The 15,053-nt window shown below is 42.7% G+C and overlaps 1 protein-coding gene across 18 annotated transcripts in view; it reads right to left on the bottom strand.

Moving 5' to 3' along the window:
• Atxn1 (ataxin 1) overlaps nucleotides 1–15,053 on the bottom strand; it is a 410,394-nt gene that overhangs the window by 48,792 nt on the left and 346,549 nt on the right. The window lies entirely within an intron of this gene.

Here is a 15,053-nt window from a genome sequence, read left to right as displayed (position 1 = left end):
GGCTCACCACGGAGAGCATGCTAACTTTGTACTAGACATCCTACTGCCTCAGCCTCTTGAGTGCTGGGGTTACAGGCATGTGGTACCACACCCTGCTTTCCCATATCTCTGTGTCTGTCTGAACCCAGGGCCTTACACTTGTCTGGTAGGTGTTCTACCACTGAGCCATATCTTTAGGCTTATTACATTTTAGTTATGCTAAATATTAACATTTGGGGAATGATTAAAACTGAGGCCAGAACTTAACATCCGGAACACTTCATTTGTACTAAGTCCCCAAGCTGAATTGTCTAATTTGACTAAGTGTGGGGCACCATTGCTAAAATGACTTCATCTCAAAATTCTAGACATTTTCATCAAGGCAGAATAAGGCCTTGATAGAGGACAGGGTGGTACATGTCTGCAATCCCAGAACTCAGGAGGCTGAGGTAGGTGGATTTTGAATTCCAGGCTAGACAGAGATACATAATAAAAAAAACAAACCAACAAATGAAAAAACAGACCAGTGCAACCTTTTAATACAGTTCCTCATGTGGTGGTGATGCCCTCTCCCCATAAAATTATTTCATTGCTACGTTATAACTGTAATTTTGCTACTGTTATAAATCATAATAGAAATACTGTGGTTTTTGGTAGTCTTAGGCAACCCCTGTGAAAGGTCATTCCACCCCAAAAAGGGGTCTTGAGCCATAGGTTGAGAATCTAGCTCAATGCTAGAGTATTTGCCTAGCCAGGGACCCGGATTATTGCAACAGAAAGGCATAGCATAAGGATAGATGTCATGTTGTTTATTAACATAATAATATAATAAAGCAATATAAGTAGATTTAATTCCATTTTATTCAACTAAAAGTGATCCATTCATTCTGATTATTCAACAAAGGTTTTTGTGTTAGGCTCAATAGTTGTTAGTGGGGGCCTGAAGCAGAATTTGATCTGCTGGCCTGTCTCCATTAGCTTTACACAGGGACAGGAACACACTGAGCATCCTGGGTGTGACGTGTCTGCTCTTGTCTTCCCAGCAGGGTGGTGGCACATATACGGCTGATATTTTAGGGGCTTACACGACCCTAAGCCTTAGCTAGAGCTGTTATGTTAGCAGAAGGAGATGAGGGCAACAGTCATGGGAATTCTTTTTGAAAGATCTGGCCGTGTTGCCCAAGCAGACCTCAAATACTAGCGCTTGAGGGAATCTTCCTGGCTCAGCCGCTGGGGGCTACCAGGTTGCTAGCATACTTAGTACACGGGTCTGCTTTTTAGTCAACTGAAAACTGTTTAGAATGTTTAACTAAGACAATGGGAAACAACCTGCAGTACCTTGGTTTTCAATACTGACCTTCCCTTCTTCTTCCCTTCCCTTCCCTTCCCTTCCCTTCCCTTCCCTTCCCTTCCCTTCCCTTCCCTTCCCTTCCCTACCCTTCCCTCCCCTCCCCTCCCCTCCCCTCCCCTCCCCTCCCCTCCCCTCCCCTCCCCTCCCCTCCTCTTCCTTTCCCCTCCCAGCTTTAGGGATGCACTACTGCTCATTTACATAGGCCCATCTGTGACTACCGCTCTATACCAATTGCTTACTGATGTGCCCGGATGTGATGGATCTATTTAGACACCCTCGATATTTTAATCCCACATACTGATGGGGGCATTTTCTTTTCTGTTTACTTCTTTTTATCTCCTGTGTTTCAACTTATTCTGACCTCAGCTCAGCGATTTCATTTATATTTGTAGCTCAATCTTGGTCAGACCAACAGTGAAATTTAGAGAAGCAATCTCAGATGTCTACGTTTTATTACTGAAAAGGTCTTCTGATATACGGCAGAGGGACAGAGATGACAAGCTTTCTGGGGACATGGCCACCTGTTAAAAGTGACAGCTGTAATACCATCAGCACCTTCCTGACCACTTGAACTCATGGAGGTGAGCTGGATGCAGGCTGTTTCCTAGGTGATGGCATCACTCCGCAAACACCATGTTAATTCAGGACCCACCTTCCAGCTCACCCTTAGTTTTGCTGACCTATCACCTGGCCCCTTAGCTATAACAAAGAACAGGCATGAAATTAAGATGAAACAGAAGGGACTTGTGGGTTTTGTCCATTGCTCAAGAATTTGAGACACTAAAGATGATATACATGTGAGACAAAAAACACACAAAACTCCTGCCTGTGTATAATATTCACAAACAATCTCACGGGAGATGTTGGCTCATAACAGAGAAATCCTGGTTTTAATTAGATACTAAGCTGGGGGCCTTAAAAAATGTACAAACATGTGATTCTTTTGTCCTCTTTGTTACTCAAAAACAATCTTATACAGAGCCCAGGTTAAAGGTTTGTAACATTCCCTGCCCATACCTGTCTTAAAAGAGAAAGTCCTGTGGTTTAACACACAGACCCTAAGGAAGCTTTACAGTAAATTAAAAGTATACATGCCCTATTATACAGTGGAAATGCAGGGTTAAGTGCCATTTATATTGATTCAGTGAGGAGGGGAGGAGGGACTAGCACCTAGAAACTGTGGCAGAGTTATTAGATGAATATACTTTGCAATAAAGACTGCCTCCTTTACACATGCATAAAACCAACCTGAGTTCTCTAATCTAGGCCTGAAAATATAATCATAGGTTTAAACAAAAAGTAGAAGCATAACGTGCTGAGGAGAAAGGTTGATAGGTAATGTGCATGCCTTGGAAGCACAAGTACCAGTTTGATTCCAAGGACCCACATTAAACCAACCAACCAACTAACCAACCAACCAGCCAGCCAGCCAGCCAGTCAGCCAGCCAGCCAGCCAACCAACCAACCAATCAACCAATTAACCAACCAACCAACCAACCAACCAACCAACCAACCAACCGACCAACCTAGGTGCACATTGGCAATCCCAAAGACAAATGGATCCCTAGGGTTTGCTGGCCAACCAGTGTAGCCTATTTGGTGAGCCCCAAGCTAGTGAGAGGTGCTGTCTAAAACATTAAAACAAAAACAAGTGGATTGCCAAGGTTGATTTTTGACCTCTATAGTACATAGGTACACACACACACACACATACACACACACACACACACACACACACACCACCACCACCACCACCACCACCCCAGAAAGAGGGGGAGGAAAAAGGGAGATGGAGAAGGATAGTCTCATGTAGTTCAGGCTAGCCTTGAAATCCTTATGTAGCCTGCTCCCTCCTTCCTAACCCTCCTTTCTGTAACATGGAACTGAGTTGACTCCTAGATGTACGTTACTGTCCGGCCTTAGAAGGACTTCATTTTTACAGATAAGGATACTAACAACTTTGATAATTTTTACAGATAAGGATCAACTTTGATAATGTCTCAACTTTGATAATGTCTCAATCCCGGAAGCAGTGTTGGCAAATTAATTATTCTTCTGTTCAATCTCCTCCTCATGGTCGATGGTGGAGGCTCTATTCATGCCTTTCAATACCTGCTAAATGAATGCAGTTTGGTATTTCTCATCTGTGAATTTCTGAACCTCTAAGGTCTTCCAATTGGGACACCTAATCCCAAGTCACACATATTCGAGGAATAAGCTATGAGATAATTAAAAAAAGGTAATGAATAGATGAGAAAAATGTCTTTCCCGTGAAGTTCATTAGCTTTCACATGGCTTTGTCTGCAATCTTAGTACATAAATCTATGAAGTGCTATTAATTTGCACTGATGTTTTAGGAAGTGCTAAATAGAGTTTTTTATTTTATTTTTTTAAAAAATTTGGCAGTGATTCAGTGTTGCAATGTTCAAAAGGTGTCTTTACTTCAGTATGTGTATGAGATAAACAGAACACTGTAGCTATCAAACCCACCCTGAGATGCTTCTGTGAGTTCCCAAACACCCTAGAAACCGATGGAAATGAGTGAGCTGACAACACACTTATTAAATCTAATTAATGGGGACATGGAAATTAGCTTTCTCTCCCTGGTGCCTCTCTGTCTTCCCTCCCACAAATCACCCACGGCCATTCAGCGGCTGGAAGTTTTGCTTGCCTTTACAACAGCAAGGTTGAGGTAGGAATGTCCCCCCTAGCTCACATGTTGAAGCTTTTCCCCTGAACTGATAGCATAACTGGACAGTGTTACAGGTTTTAGGGGGTGGAGCTTGATGGGAGGAAGTCAGGTTTTAGAGGCATGTCCTTGAAGGGACTATCTGGACCCCAGTCCCTCTTTCTTCCTGACTTCCATGAGCAGGTTCGGTGCATAATACAATCTCTGCAGTATATGCTGCTTCACCATGGGCCCAAAGCAATGGAGCCAAGTGACCACAGGTTGATGTTCTTGAAGAACTCTTTTATCTATTCCATCAGTTCTATCAGAGATAGAACGATAACCCAGTCACATAAAGATATCCGTCTTCTCCTTTGTGCTTTGCTCTGTTTAAGACAAGGCTTCTTATAGCCCAAGCCTGTTTTAAACCTCTTGTGTTGTTAATGATCTTGAGCTCTGGATTCTCCTGCCTCCAGCTCCCAAGTGCTGGGGATGGAGCCCAGAACACATGGTGTGCATCGGGTAAGAATTTTGCCAATTCAGCTGTGTCCCCCGCTCACCAACCTTGTTTTCTACGGCTCCCCTATTTTTTCTTTTCACGATGATTATGACAACAGAGGGGTGGGCAGATGTAGCTGTCCCACTCTCGCTGCCCCCCCCCCCCAGTCACTTTATTTTTACTCACTTGAACAAATACAACTAATATACACCATTGGCTCTTTCCCTCTGGCTGTTAGGCCTCAGAAGTCTGGAAGTCAAGTAATTTTTAAAGAAAGGGTCTGAGATGTGGAGCTATAGAGTGATAGTTTCACACCAGGTGATCAATTTCCCTCATTTGGAGATTGTCCATGGATAGGGTCGTCATCCAGCATCTACGTAACCCTCTCTTTCCCTCTTGCCCCCTGGTAAGCACACCTTCATGTTTAAAGACCATAGTAGGACACAGAAAGGTCTGCCTCTTTAATACTCCCTGAGCACACCTCTAAGTGTCTTTGATAACACCCACCACCTGTTTGAATCCTAGCTTCTCTTCAAGAAATGCCCCCTTCTCTGGTTCCTTTCAGTCAGACACCTTGACTTGAAACTGTTTGTCCTGAAAAATTTGTTGGCCCATCCTGCACAAAGGATGCTGTGTCTATGCCCCGGGAATGTTAAGAGAAGGCAAAATGATTACCTGTTGTAACTGCAGCTACTGGGTTGGGGATGTAGCTCAGGTGGTAAAGTTCTACGCTCACATAGGCAAAGCCCTGGGCTCTAACCTCAGCACCAAAGAAACCCAGCATGGTGGTCCCTGCCTGTAATGCTGGTATTGGGAAGTGCAGGCAGGAAGATTAGAAATCTAAGCTTATTCTCAGCCACAGAGTGAGTTTAGGGCTAGCCTAGGCTATATGAGGGAAACAAATATCAACTTTGCTATTCATCTTGTAACTCCTCATGCTGGAGGCACTGAATATTATAACACACACAAGAGGGGACTGCTCTCAGTTCAGTGGTACACCCCCAGGGGCCCAGATAGAGCCCAGAAGAGCCATGGTCTTGGCTTCTGGTGCAGCGGGCTTCACTTTCCACATGGAACCCAGGATATAATTCAGAACTGTGTCCTACTATGGGCATGCTCTTTTCTAGGTTAATCACTCAAGACCTGAATGGTCCATTGGTAGATAAGAGAAGCAACTACAATTGTTTCCCCATAGGCTTTACACAGTCTCAAGGATGAACAAGAAACACAACATGTCAAGACCCCAGTCACGTAATGAAAAGGCTGATGAATGTGAGGCAAGAGAGCAGAGGATAAGAGAGGAAATGACTTTCTCCCCAGACTCAGAATTATCTGACAAACTAACATTGTAGCGCACAGGTAAGCCTTTTTTTTTTCTACTTCTAGAGCTAGGATGTAGGTTGTACCTACTGCTCATTTGATCATGTTCTAGTCGTGCAAGCATCAAGACCTGAGCTTGATCCCCAGAACCCACAGCTGAATATGGTGGTAAGTGCTTGCAATCCCAGTGTGTGTGTGTGTGTGTGTGTGTGTGTGTGTGTGTGTGTGGTGTGGTGTGTGGTGTGTGTATGTGTGTGTGTGTGTGTGTGTGTGTGTGCATGCGCGTGTGCATGCACGGACCCCTAGATAGGTTGATCCCTGGAGTTCTGTGGTCAGCTAAAGGAACTAGCAAGATCTAGTTCCTAATGAGAGATTCTCACCTCAAAACTTAAAGTGGGTGGCTCCTGAGGTTAACCTTTGGCTTTCACATGCAGCCCACCTAACACACACACACACACACACACACACACACACACACACACCTGCACATACCGTGTATACACAAAAGTACATTCATATTTGGAAACATACTGATCATAATCTCTAGATCTTCTAGTTACATATAACTCATATTTAGTTTTATTTATATCTCACAAGCCAGATATACTCACTATATATTTTATAATATCTATATATAGATATATAGATATAAAATGAACCATATGAATCTGATGTAGAAAATATTTTTTAAGGCTCACATATACTTATGTAATTAAATGTTGGAATTATTTTGAGTGTATAATTTTCATTTCTACTTTATGCTAACATTGTATTGTAATTTGATTGACAAGACAGATCCTATGTGTGTAGTCTAGTAATCTACTTGTTTGTGTTTCTGCCTATTGAATATAGATGTGCAGAGGCTAGAGTTGACTTCAGATGTCTTTCTGAATTGTTGTCAACTCTATCTATCTATCTATCTATCTATCTATCTATCTATCTATCTATCATCTATCCATCCATCCGTCTGTTTGTCTGTCTCTATTATTTGAGACAGAGTCTCTTACAGAACCTGGAGCGCACTGATTTTTCCAGCGGTCAGAGCTTTATTTGTCTCTATGCCTCTACTCCTGACACCTAGGTTCTGGGGTCACAGATGTATGTCACCTATCCTGGCTTTTACACACTGATGCTATGATTCCAGGAACCTGAACTGACATAGTTGGGCTTGCTGACTGAGGCAGACACATCTCTAACTCTCAACATAAGAAAAAAAATTAAACAAAAGAAGAATAAAAAAACAACTGCATAAAATATTAAAAGTCAGTTTTTACTGTCAAATGCAAAATAGTGCTGGCATATAATAACATTGACATATAAATTAACAGAACTAAGTCCTCCTGAGTTACTGATTGGGCTAAGCAACTAAAAACAAAACAAAAACAAAAACCAAAGCAAAGCCAGGTCCTGGGGTGTGGTGTCAGGCTCACAGGGTCCCCACTTGTCTAGGCAGAGAACTTATACTTAAATGCCTCAGAAATTAGGGAAATGTAATGAATTCTAGCAGAGCCTGATCCGTTTGCTTTCACAGCACCTAGAGAGAACTTTTTTTTTTTTTTTTTTTTTGCAAGGCAAATGAATGGTGTATCCCATACTCTAAGAATAGCATTTAATTTACTTACAGGAAGGAACATCCTAATTGCTTTAAAAATACCCAACTGCACGCAAATATTTTTGTTAATTAAAGAAGAGTATCTGTTCAGAAACCTATAGGCTCCCCATATGAGCTAATACAGGTCATCAAAACCAGGGTAGCCACGTGTTTGTTTGTGGTTTTCATTTCTCTTTGGAGATATGCTCTCCTGTAGTCCTGGCTGGTCCTTGACCTTGTGCTCCTGATTCTCCTGTTGACTGCTGGGATTACTGGTGCCCTGTCAGGTTTTATGCATGGCTGGGGATAGAACCCAGGGCTTTGTGCATGCTAGGCAAGAAGCCTACCAGTTGAGCTGTATCCTTGGCTCTCCTAAGCTTTTCTGTAATCAGACCACGTGCTCTCTTGCATGTGAGTGAGAATAGACTATGCACCATAAAGGATATTAGGAACTTCCGAGGTGTTTTAAATAGCACGAGTCGCCTATTAGCTGGCTGGGTAAGCAGAACACAAGAGCAGAAGACTAAAATGCTAGCCTCCTCTTCAGGAATATAAAACAGTATTTGAGCCACGTTAATAAGTTTTTAATTTAAATGAGTCCCAGGTGCCTAAAGAGAAAGAAATGTGTTCGTTTCTTTGAAGTCTTTCTCTGCTGGACCATGTGCTATTATAAAATTTCAGTCACATAGTGATTAGTTGACGAAGTTGGGGGCAAACGTGCGGATACAAGCAGCTGTCTCTATAGAATATTGTTGATACATATTGTTCAAATCACATCTTATTTATAAAAGCAGATGGAATTGGAAGCCAGGAAGCAGGGCAGCTCAATGAATTCCAAGTAGGAGTCTACGCCCAGGAGGACAGGTTGCAACCAGCCTGCCTGCAACAAACACTAAAGAGACATTTGTGCCCTCTCCCTGCACAAATAGACCCCAAGATATTAGAACATCCCCGGGCATCTCCCTCAGAAGAGGCAAAATGGCTGAAGCCAAGGAGGCAGCTGGAGAAGAAACTTGTCTCTCAGAGAAAGACTTATAACTCATCAGATGACCTTACAGGAGAAATTGGTGTTGGAGGACAGTCTAGGGGCAGAAGCCATGGTGGGCAGGAGACCATGTCAGGGCTGGCTGCTTTGTAGTACTGTCTCTTGGCTTTTATTTAAACTTCACCATCATGTCAGGATTCTGAAGAACATGGCATGATGGGGTAATAGTCACCGAATCTCTTCACCCCTCTCTCCAATGTGGTCACACTGGATACATCTTTTTCTCTTTTTCACTATTAGCTTGGCTTTTAAAATTGGCTTTCTGTGGAAAGGTCACTGATCTACTGAGAAAAAAAAATGCAAAAAGGAAAGAGGAGGAAGACACACAGGTATGATAGATGCATGAGTTAGAAGGAAAACTGTCAACCAAGTGAAAGTTTCCAGGCCTGAAGTAGTGACACTCAGCCTAATAAAGTGAACTCCATACACAAACAGCTGGTAATAGTGGCCATTTCAGAAATGTGAGGGTTCAGGTGTTTAATCTGCTGACTTCTTTATGTTGGTACACTGATCTGGACATTGCGATGGCTAACTTTGACTGTCCTCTTGATTGGATCTATTAACTAATAAGCCGCTGTGTGGGTCTTTAGGGTTGTGCCTGTGTTATCCCAGCACTGGGAAGGCAGAGAAGATCCACCCCTCAGACCAAATGCTACCTTCCAGGGCTGCATAGATATGCAGAAGCCCGGGAGAGCTGTTTCTTACTTCTCTATCTGCCCTTACCCCTTCTTGCTAGAGCTTCTATCCTGCTGCTGCTACAAACCTGGCTACCACCACTTGCTGATGCTGAAATTCAACTTCTTGGCCTTTGAGTGTGGACTAAAGACTAGGAATTGCCCAGGCAGCTTGGCTCATGGACAGAACAGATCCAGACCTCTCAGCTTCTCCACAGTGTAGACAGCCATTGTTGGACTGCTCAACCCAGACAGCATACGTTATCCTGGTGAACCTGCTTTTATAACATAAGTTTTCTATCATCTGTGATTCCATTGAGGACTCTGAGTAATACAGATGTTTTAAAGAAACAGGAATGTATGTAGGCAAGGCTGCTATGTGACTGGGGACACGAGTCTGAGCTCCAGTGGAGAGGGACCCTGGGCTGAGTGGATTAGATAATTCTTACATTAGGAAAGTCAGGACACTGTCTGGTCACTGTAGCCTGAATAACTCTCATGTTGGCTTACTCTGTCCCCAGGAGTCTGTGATTGTTTTTGTATCTGGCAGTATGATGCTGCCATGTGTTTTGGCGCTCCCTTACAAATGGGTGAACATTTCTGGTCTCTATCTTAGTCTCCCCATATATGAAGTCTTGTTGAATATTCTAACCACACCAGGCACATGTTAATGTATGTGGTTAAGAGGCAATGACTTGCTGACAATTGAAGACAAATGGAAGGAGGTCTTTAGGTCACTCCCACAGATGCTTCTTGGTGAGGGAATTGAGGATGCCCAACGTGCAGTTCGGTGGTCACATCTTTACCAGGCAACAGCATCACATCTGGATTAGTCTTTTTGACTACATCTTCTTTCTACATCTGTATAAATCTTACTGCACTTTTTCTATTGCTAATAACACATTGGCTAAAGATCACCATATTCTAGGGATGCATTGAAAGTCGATGTGTTACATGAACACCCTTAGCATAGAGCACATGATCACACATGTACCACCTTCTGAAAATGAAGCAACCACTCCATAAACAAATTCTCTAGCCTCGGTCATGTCTATTCAGAATGTTAGTGGAAGCTTTTGGTTTAGAGGCAGGGAAAAAATATTAAAGCTGGATGGGGAGGCCAAAGGCCATAATTCTAACACTTAGGATGCTGAAGCAGGAGCATTGCTTTGAGTTCAAGGACAACCTACAGAATAAGACTTTGTAAAAAAAAAAAAATATATGCTGGGGAGACAACTCAGTTGACAAAGGGCTTATAATACAAGCACTAGGGACTGAATTCAAGTTCCAGAACACACATACAAAAGGCAAGCACCGTGGTACATGCTCGCAGTCCTAGCACTGGGGAGGCAGAAATAGCCAGCCTAGTTTACTTGACGAACTCTAGGCCAGTGAGAGCTCCTGTCTCCAAACCCAAGGTGAAACTCATTTAAGGAACAGCAACCAAAGTTGGCCTCTGGCCTCCACATGCACATGTACCTGAACATGCACATATATGTACATACATTTACCCACATACCTACAGACAAACAGAAAAGAGGCCAGGTATGATGGTACTTGTCTGTGATTGCAACACTTAGGAGGCAGAGGCAGGGGGATCACCTTGAATCGGAAGCCTGTCGGGGCTACATAATGAGTCAAGCTAGTGAGAGTTATAATGTGAAACCTTTCTCAAATAAATAAATTATTACATCCTGAAAAAAAATTTTCCATATATATATGTATGTATATATATATGCATTATATAATACAAATATGCATATATACACAATATATATGCTTAATATATATTCTTACTTAAAATATATAACCTATACTTAATACACTTAATATATAAATTTAAAAAGCATATCCAGTTTGGCTCATACATTAAAAGAAAACGAGGGACAAGATCATATTTAGTTAAGTGTAAAACTATACAATATGCTCAATTAGCAAGCTGGATGGTTTATTAGAAATAAAAGCAGCCTAGTAATTTTTTTTCCTAACTCTTGGAAGCCATAGTTCAAGCCTGTTTAAACATCAGATCTGGTTTCCCACAACTGATTAACCTGAAAATGGTTTAGTATAACACTAATCCTTTAATTTAACAATCTATAAATGCCCTCCATAACAAGTTCCTCAGAGCCTCGTCTTAGATTCATAATGATAAGCCACATCTCCCACGCAATCCGGCGTTCGTGTTAATGAGCACCTCTGGACCTTAATGGAATAGCTCTGGTCCAAGTGAGCATCAATTAGAGAGGAAATGTCTCCAAAGGTGGAAGTGGCGACACACCCGTCATGCCATTGCTGCCTTGTGTCATGCTGCTGAAAGGACACCTGTGGGGCCAGAAGGCTTTGCAAGGTAAGTGTGTACCCCCAGGATCAGCAGCTCCCAGCCCTATCTGACATGGAGCTAAGCTGGTACCTAGGACATATGGAGGAAATGCCAGTACTTAATTATGATGGTGATGCTATTGGCAAGGGAATGCTGAAAGAACAGAAGTAGCTCAGAGGGACACAGAGTCCCTATAGCCTGTGTGCTTTCTGGTAGTTTTCCAAGGATGAGCATAGGGTATCCGGGTCAACCTGAACCCCTGACAACGTCTAATTTTGCAGCAGAGCAAAAAAGAATTGTTCTGACCTACCTTGCTACAGCAGCTGATCCCTGCTAACTTGTCTTCAGAACTCAGCTTGGGCTGACAGAGCAAAGACACCCACTCACACACATACAGGCTGGGACTTTGAGAGGAGAGACTTTGAGAGGGAGCTCGTGGATAGAGTCAACATTTCCTGCCTCTTTTCAGTCACACAGAGCCTAGCTGAGCTCAGGCTTCAATTGGCACATTAAAGGGCGAACACCAAGGAGAAAGAGGAAGGAGGCCATGGCATTGCCAGGGGGCAGAGTCAGAAGGACTGTGTTATTGCTAGGCAGCATCAACTACCTTTCTAAATGCTGAGACAAAACATCAGACAACGGAAACCCAAGGATGGGTTTGTTGCCGTCCTTAGTTTGAAGGGATACCTAGTTTATCCTGTGCTAAAGTGTGTTGCTTCTGGAGTCTAAAATCCTTATGCAGAATGGGATACAGCTCAGCTGGAGAGGTGTTGTTCATAGACCTGACAAAGTGAGTTGCTTCCCTGGGTCCCACAAGGTGGCAGGAGAGAGCCAACTCCTGAGAGTTTTCCTGTGATTCCCTACACATATACCTTGGTACACAACCGCCTGTGCATATAGATCGACATATATACACAATGCATAATACATACATAAAATAAATAAGTGGGAAGCAGACAACAAACCAGGCAAGGCTATAAAACCTCAAGGGCTTACCCAAGGGGGCAATTTCCTCCAGAAAGTTCTACCTGCTAAGTGTTCCATAACATTTTGAAACAGCACCACCTGCTGGGGATCACATGTTTAAACACAGGAGCCCATGGGGGACATTTTACTTTTAAACAGACAAGTCCCTCCTTCCCTTCCTCTACCTCTCTCTCTGTCTCCCCATCTTTCTCCCTCCCTTCCTACCCCCTTTCTTATACAAAACAGTTAAACATTAATAATTACAGTCATGGTATGCAGAGTGATTATTAAATATTTTCAGGAGAAATGTATCTGAGGAAACAAGTGTGTCAACTGCTCAGCAATGTCTGGATCTCCCACAGATACTAACACACTGCCTGAGCTCACTATGTGACCCTTGAACCATAATTACAAAAATCAGGGAGATCCAAAGAGCCCACCCCTCTTTCTCTATCCCTGACAATCATGCAAGTTTCTGGGGATGTGGGCTGCTGAGCTTGTAACCACATGTTGGGGTGGGAGGAACTCTGGACTAACTTCTTGTCATTTCTAAATGGAAGCTGTTCTAATCACTGATAGTAATGGTACCTACTGCTCTCCTGTGCAACTAACATCAGAATTCTCTCTGACCCACAATTTAGTTGTCTGTAGCTACCAAAACTGCTTTGAGAATCCAAATAGTCTCAGCTATTTGTACTGGAGGAGACATTTCAGGTGCAAGGCTCAGGGTCACTATATAGCCTGTTGCCATAGAAAAGAGACAGTTGAACGCAGACAGGAGGGAGGGGAGAAGCCCAATAATAATTGATTAGATGTTCAATTAGATACAGATGTCCCTCCGGGCTTTCTTTCAGAAATCTGTGCCCCCTTCATGCTATGAACAACCCCTGGCACTAATGTCTTCCACCTCCACAGCCTGGTTGCCTGCAGGAGAGCACCCGGCACGCTAATAGCTCACTTATTCTTAGATTTTCTGCATGGTTACATAAGCCCACAAAAGGGGAAAATGTAAATGATTCAAGAAGATATTCTTCACGGGGTTCTCATAAAATCTTTAATATCTCAGGACTTAGGAAGAACCCTCCTGGCAAGATACAATCAATTTTCATGCTTCATTAGGAGAAAAAAAAAGTCTTTTGATAATGTTAAAAGGAAATGTCTGTGGGGCCAAAGAGGGGAAAATTACACTCTGTACCAAGCCAGAGCCCAGGGACTTCTGGGTTAAGTTCTTTCTTTGTGCCCATGGTATATCTGAAATGAGAAGAAACTCTCTTTGGGGGTATGTAGGGGTTGCATTAAGAGCATGGTGTGCACCCACAGATTTATATCTAAAAGATCTGGTATCAATCAGATTTGAAGTTGGTTTGTTTAATTTTTCTTGTTCTCCCCCCCCCCCCTTTTTTTTTTTTTTAAAAAAAAGTCTTGCTACATATCCCTGGCTGGTCCTGAACTTACTAGGTAGCGCATGCTGACCTCAAAACCTGGAATCTTCCTGCCTAGGCCTCCCAAGTGAGGGGTATAATGACTGAACTGCCAAACCTATGTTAATCTTTTTTTTTTAAACTAATTTTGATGGCTTGTAGCCTGCACCAAGCAGCGACTACAAGCACACGGTGATGGCGGTGAGGCTAGCGCTGGTGTGCAAGAGAGAAGGTGTGGACAGGAGAATAAGATCAGAGACAGGCTGAGCTAACACTCATTTTCTCAAAGGCAAAAGGATAACGTGTCAGCCTCAGAGTCACCTCTTAATTAAAAAATTATCACGTTTCAAAATAGTTTCTCTTTCTAAGAACACAGAACACAAAAAAATAAATGTCTCAAGCATATAATTTACATCTCCTCTCCCAGAATCTTGAATAGTTGAAAAGTTGTGAGGGTCCTTTAAAAAAAAGTTGATATGCAATTGAGGTTTTTGGTGTCAAAATCATCCCAGTTTTGGACTGTTCAGTTTAAAAGCCTTGTCACTTTAGATACTTAAAGAACTCAAGGAAGTTTGTGCATGAAGAGACCTGCTGCTGTTTGTGAAAGATGAGTCTCAAAATATAGTCAAAGGCACATGGAGCTCTACAAGGTTGGGGCTAGCCTGGCCTACATAGCAAGTTCCAGGCCAGCCAGAGCTACATAGCAAAACACTGTCTTCAAATAATTTGTAAGAACAACAAAACTAATCAATATCAATTAATTAATAAAAGAGCAGCACCTATGAATTTTCAGTATCCTCAAGAATTATACTACAAGATCCCTGTAGCTTTAACAGGAAAAAAAATAAGCCAAGACAAACCCTATGTATTTAGTTACTTTTCTGTTGCTGTGTGTGACCAACACTATGGCCTATGGCCCAAAGAGTAATTTATAGAAGGAACAGTTTATTGTGGTTTGAGGTTCCGGAGGGATGACTCCAACATAGCAGGAAGGCATGACATCAGGAGACAGGCATGTTGCTAGGAGCAGGAAGCTGTACCTCTTCATACACCTCTGCCACACTCGCAAAGCAGAGACAGTGCACTGAAAGTGCTAAGCAGCTCGAAACTCTCATCCTCAGTGACATACTTCCTTCAGCAAGGCCACGCCTCTTAAACCTCTTCAAACAGTGCCACCAACTGGGGACCAAGTATTCAAATACTTGAGCCTATGGGGGTC

This window comes from Arvicanthis niloticus, chromosome 8 (genome assembly GCF_011762505.2).
Source record: "Arvicanthis niloticus isolate mArvNil1 chromosome 8, mArvNil1.pat.X, whole genome shotgun sequence".
Classification (NCBI taxonomy): Eukaryota; Metazoa; Chordata; class Mammalia; order Rodentia; family Muridae; genus Arvicanthis; species Arvicanthis niloticus.
This window is presented reverse-complemented; position numbering and strand designations above follow the sequence as displayed.